General features: G+C 43.6%; 1 protein-coding gene across 1 annotated transcript in view; it reads left to right on the forward strand.

Annotated features, from left to right (window-relative positions):
* Positions 1 to 6051, forward strand: part of CDK5RAP1 (CDK5RAP1 mitochondrial tRNA methylthiotransferase) — an 84058-nt gene that overhangs the window by 69632 nt on the left and 8375 nt on the right. The gene's annotated exons all lie outside the window — the stretch shown is intronic.

Below are 6051 nucleotides of genomic sequence, written 5' to 3' on the forward strand. Positions count from 1 at the left end.
TGAATCTCAGCTATAGTTTCATTTGCCAAATGTTCCATTTGGGGCTTTGCTGAAATGTCAGATGCAAAGAAAAAATGACAGTTGACCTTTTCTCAAAAGGCAGAACATAGAGTTTTATATATGATAAGTAGAAGACAGAACCCAGCTGCCTTGGGTCTTATTTTTCTTGGGCATCTGAGGGAAATGGAGTCATCTTTTAGGCAAAAATTGTGACATCGGTTGGTGGATGTGGCCCTTGATTTTACTTCCTCTAGTGGTTCTCTGGACCCAATGAATGACTTCAACTCCAGGGGTTGGGAAAGGGCACATCCCGGATGCAGCCCCTGATGGCTCTTGGGGCCTCCCCATTCTTTGTCTTTCTCTCCTTCAACCTTTGGAGGTGGGGCAGTCATTGGATTCTGCTAATCCACAATCTATGGGAAGCTCTTTCACTCACGGTGGCTTATCACACTGGGCAAAGGGCCTGCTTGTTCCCAAGCCCTAAGTGATTTGACCTGCTGACTCTTGAAAGAGAGGACCCTTTCAAGGCTGGCCAAGGCTTGGCTGAGATCACAATTGCAGATGATAAGGCAGGTACTAATTCTTAATGGCCTCTGTGTGAGGATGTCTCCATAGATGTGGCTGAGCTGTGCATGTCCTGCTGACGGGCATCAGGATTTTGACCTTTCACAGGTGTTTCTTTAGTGATATACACACACCTGTGCACACATTTATATGCTTGTCTATGTTTTTCTGATCCCTGGAACTCAGTGGTCTTGTCTTGCCTCAGTTTCCTGCTCTGGTATAATCAATCTCAGATCTTGGCCAATAACAGGAATTCACAGGGACCTCCTGCAGGGAACTTGTATCCCTGCATACTCTTAAATTGCTTGTAAAATTTGGGTCAGTTTTCATTTCTTAGGATACATGTCTCTTATGAGATTTTCAGTGGGCTTTGTGAGTTATCAAAGGCAAAGAATCATTGTTTTAGGAGGCGACAAGGTTTTTGTGTACAGGCTTTGGGTGTGAGTCGTGGTTCAGCTACCTACTGGTGTTTGGTCCAACTTTTCTGTGTCTTAGTTTCCTCATCCATAAAGTAGGGATAGTATTATACCTATATAGGATTGTCATGAGGGTTAAGCGAGATGAAATATGTTACAAGATTAGCATCAAACTTAGCAATGTGAGTATTCCATAATTTACTATCATCACCATCATCATGACTTTTTTACTATTGCATCGGCCATTTTCAGTTTTTTTCACCCACCTCTCTCTCAGGTTTTATATAATTTCCCTAGATTTCCCCTAGATTTTGGCAACTATTCATACCTTGTTTGCAACAAGAAAATATGTATTTTTTTATTGTTTCTTTACAAAAAAAAAAAAAAGATCCTTTATAGTGCTTTTACCAAAATAAGGGCAGATATAGAGATGTTTGTTTTTTTTTTTAATTTTTTTTTTTAACGTTCATTTATTTTTGAGACAGAGAGAGACAGAGCATGAATGGGGGAGGGTCAGAGAGAGAGAGGGAGACACAGAATCTGAAACAGGCTCCAGGCTCCGAGCTGTCAGCACAGAGCCTGACGCGGGGCTCGAACTCACGGACCGCGAGATCATGACCTGAGCCGAAGTCGGCCACTTAACCGACTGGGCCACCCAGGCGCCCCAGATATAGAGATGTTTTAATGTTACTCTGAGTTTTCATTTTTTGGTGGAAGGATAGAGTTTTCTTGATACATTCTACTGCAACTGTATTTGTGAATATACCTTGTCACAAATGCATAAGAGGTTTCAAAAGACTAAGTATTTACCTCCAGGACACATTTGCTAATGTCTGTGTGTCGACTCTGTTCTTTGTTTTACCCAGTTGCTGCACAGGTGGCACTGTCCAATGTCAGGCCTGTGGTCTCCACTTTGTAGGCCAGAGTTGAGTGTATCTATGCTGAGAGGAGCTTTTCACTATCCCCAGGGGGGCAAGTAGCTGACAGGCACCTTGTCTTTGCTGCTCTCCCTCTGAGCACCTGTCACGACTTTGCCATCACTGGCTATACATTGCTGCTAGTAGGCATCCTATTCTGGAAGTGCAATAATTTGACTCCACATATAGCTGCAGGTGTCACTATGGTGACATTTGCCCATGGATTGAGCCAGTTTGGGTTTTACACTGGGGGGCATTAGGTTGGCCTGGGAAAGAGAGAAAGGTCATGTCATGGAAATCACACTGAACCTTGAGTCATAGGCTGTGACCATAACCACCAAACCCCTAACTAGTGCGCACTCAGAAAATACTTTCTTCCCTTACGACGACCTGTTACCGCCATCAACAGCAGCATCACCACCATCACCCATGTCTCCATTTAGAGATGAAGAAGCTGTGGCTCAGAAGTTAAGTGACTTTTCCACAGAAGTGACAGGTTGGGCTTCAAGCCCAGGATGTGCCTGAAGCCAAAGCCTTGACTTAGGACATGTCATTTATCTTCTTGTTCCCTTAGCCCATGAGATTCTTGAGAGCTGGGGCATGTCTTACTTACCTTGTACATTTTTGTCTCCACTCAGTGGGTAGTAAATGTTGGACAAATTAATGAATGAACAAATGAATGGGCCAACTTCTCAGTTTCTCTGTTTGTCAAATAGGCTAACATGTCCTTGCCTTCGGTTATGTGATGGTTATAGGAATCAGATTAGAAAGTGGCTCTGAGTGTTTAAAGTGACAGCCATACGTGAGGCCAGAGTTCCTTCTGTCTTCAGCTTTCCTTTCTCCTCTCTCTACTCCTTTTCAGACTGGCGTTGGGCAGATATGGGCTCCCTCAGGGGGTCAGTTTGGATAGGCTCAGGATGAATCCTCTGACTTCTCATGCCAAAACAGTCGCTGGATTTAGCTGGCTTTCCTCCCGAGGCTCTGTGGATCTGTAGCTTTGAAGCTCTGGTTCAGTCTCTTTTTTTCTTAAAAAAAATGACGTAATTCAGATCACATAGCTCTCGTGCTTAATACTCATCAATAATTCAGTGTTGCACATTGTAACACCTTTATTTTTGGCCCTGGTTTGGCTCCTGTCCGCCTCTGTCTGGTTTGACTCCTGTCTGCCTCTCTAACACTTCTTGCTACTCCCTTTAGCTACACTGGCTTTCTTTCAGTTTCTTGGGTGTACCTAGCTTGTTCCCATCTCAGGACCTTTGTCCATTCTGGTCCCATGGCCTAGATCCCTTTCCTCCACATTTTGCTTAACTTACTCATCCTGCAGGTCTCAGCTCATATATCTTCTCCAAGAAGCCTTCCCTGACACCTCATTGAAATCAGACTGCCCTGACATTATGCTGTCTCCTAGTACCCCCCTGTAGGTTTCCTCTTAGCCATAACTGGAATTTGCAGTTATGTGTCTCTTTGTTGGCTGAATTGTTGAATGTCATCTCTCTCACAAGTGTCATGAGGCATAAACCATTCTTGCTTTGTTTTGCTCACATGGCAGAGCAGATGCTTGATACCCTATTTATTGAATGAATGTGAACATTTTTTCCCCTAATGATAAAAGTCAACCATGTTCATCATAAAACGTTTGGAAAAGATATTAAGAAGAAAATGAAAATCATTTGCAATCCTACCAACTCAAGCCATCTGAAAATCACAACAAACGTTTTGAATTACTTTATATATATTCATATCTGGGATCTAAATGTTCTTGTGAGCATATTCTTTTGACACCAAATGCTCTTTAAAAGCATGACTTTAGGGCCTTCTGGCATCCAACTTCAGCTCAGGTCATGATCTCACGGTTTGTGAGTTTGAGCCCCACATTGGGCTCTCTGTTGTCAACACAGAGCCTTCTTTGGATCCTCTGTCTCCCTCTCTCTCTCTGCACCTCCCCCAGTCATGTTCTCAATCTCTCTAAAAAATAAATAAACATAAAAAAAAAATAAAAGTGTGACTTTAATGGCTCTGCAACATTTCTTACTAAGAATTCATCATAAAAAATAAATTGTCTATTGTTGGACATGTAGCCTGTTCCCAAAATTTCATCACAAAACCAATGCTGTGGCAACAAGTCTTGCCCTTAAATCTTTCTCTGAATCTCTGAGGATTTCTTTAGAAAATCTCCAGAAGTGGGAATTTATCATATGCATTTCAAAGAATATGAATATTTTCAAGTTTCCTGATCCATGAGAGATCTGGCTTGCTCTTGCCAAACTCAAACATTTGGGTTTCTTGTGGGGGGACGGTGAGTGTCATTTAGTGAAATATCTGAATTATAAATGTACACTAGAATGAAGAGCAGTTTGACTCCATCTACCATCTCAAACTAGGTTTTGTTTGCTTAAGGCATCACCTAGAAGAGCTCTTTGCTCTAACACATACGGGTTATTTCTCCATGGAATATATCTTCATGCAAATGGAAATCTGAAGTCCGTGGCCCTACCTTCTGTCTGGTTTCCAGCGGTGGTGTGTCCTCAGATGTGAGCAGGGTCTGGGTTAGTACTGATGGGTTCATTCATCTACCACACATCCTTCCTTTCCTTCCCTCCTCTCTACTCCTTCCTTCCTTCCCTCCCTCCCTCCTTTCCTTCCTTCCTTCCTTCCTTCCTCCCATCCATCCATCCATCCATCCATCCTTCCATGTATTCCTCAAATATTTGTTAAGCACCTACTATGTACCAAGCTCAGGAATGCATCAACAAGCCATGGTCTCTCGCCTTATAATTTGTAGTCGGAGAGACAGACACAGAACAAGCAAACAGACCATTCAATAAAATAATGACAAGTTGTGTTAAGTGTTTTGAAAGAAATGAAGGTTTGAGATGGGAGTGGTGGAGGGCCTCTCAGATGAGATGATTTCTAAGTTGATCTAAAGGATGAGAAGAAAACATCCCATGCAGGGTGGGGTGAAGATGGAGAGAGAATGGCTTGCGCAAGCCTGTGGTAGGGAGCAGTCTGGTGGGGAGCAAGTCAAGGCCAGTGTGACTGACTAGGGAGGGATGGGGGCAGTGGGAAGCCACTGGAGACCACTGGAGGCAGAGGCTGGGGGCTGTGGTGAAGACGATGGATGGGAGGCTGTTAGAGGGTTTTAACCAGGGAGTGACATGATTCGGGTTATCTTCTGAAGTCTCTTCTGGCTGCTACGTGGGGTCTAGCCTGGAGGCACAGAGTGGAAGCAAAGAGACCAGGGAGAAGGCAGTTGGAATTATCCAGGTGAGAGATGGTGGATGCCTTATCCAGTGTGGTATTGCAGGTGGATTTGAGAGTGATTTACAAAGTAGGACAACAGGACTGGACTGGGTGTTGGATTATGTGTGGAGCAGGCAGAGCCCTCACCTGGGGGATAGTGCTGCCTCTTTGCAGGTGGGGAAGTGTGAGAGCCTTTTGTGTCCTTCCTTCTGGGCTCCTTTATTTCTTCTGATGAATTTCCCTGCATTCATTTTGTTAAGTAATCTCTACACCCAACATGGAGCTCGAACTCACAACCCGGAGATCTAGAGGGGAGCAGCGTAGAAGCAAGCTCAACCACTTCAGCCAGCTTGATGCCCCTCCCCCATTCTTTCGGTTACTATCCTAGCTGTCAAAACCCAATCATCCTGTGTTCAGTTCTCTTAGCGCTCTGCTCCTTGGTTTTTGTTTTTTTTTTTTTTTTGTTTTGTTTGTTTGTTTGTTTGTTTGTTTTCTGCTCCTTGTTTTTTGATGGCTCATGCACTGGGGCCTCCCTCCTGGGTAACTCAGTGCCTTAACTCCACGGAGCATAGTTTCCTTAGAGGTGCCTGCTGTTAGAAGGTAGAACTAGAGGGCCAGAACTTTAGCCCCCAGCCTCATTCTAATCAGAGCACCTCTCTTGTCATCTGTCTTATGTGTCAGGTAAACTTTTATTTGAGGAATAAAATAAGGAAACTTATTTTCTTAAAAAAGATCTTCAGGAGTGATGCTACTGGGGAAGACTTTAGTCCACCAGAGCAGGTGAATGAGAGAGGTAGTTTTTTTTTTTTTTTTTTTTAAGTTTATTTATTTATTTTGAGACAGAGAGAGAGAGAGAGAGAGAGTGCACTCGGAAGAGGCAGAGAAAGTGGGAGAGAGAGAGAATCTCAAGCAGG

This window comes from Herpailurus yagouaroundi, unplaced genomic scaffold, assembly GCF_014898765.1.
Source record: "Herpailurus yagouaroundi ecotype Mexico unplaced genomic scaffold, PumYag 196, whole genome shotgun sequence".
Classification (NCBI taxonomy): Eukaryota; Metazoa; Chordata; class Mammalia; order Carnivora; family Felidae; genus Herpailurus; species Herpailurus yagouaroundi.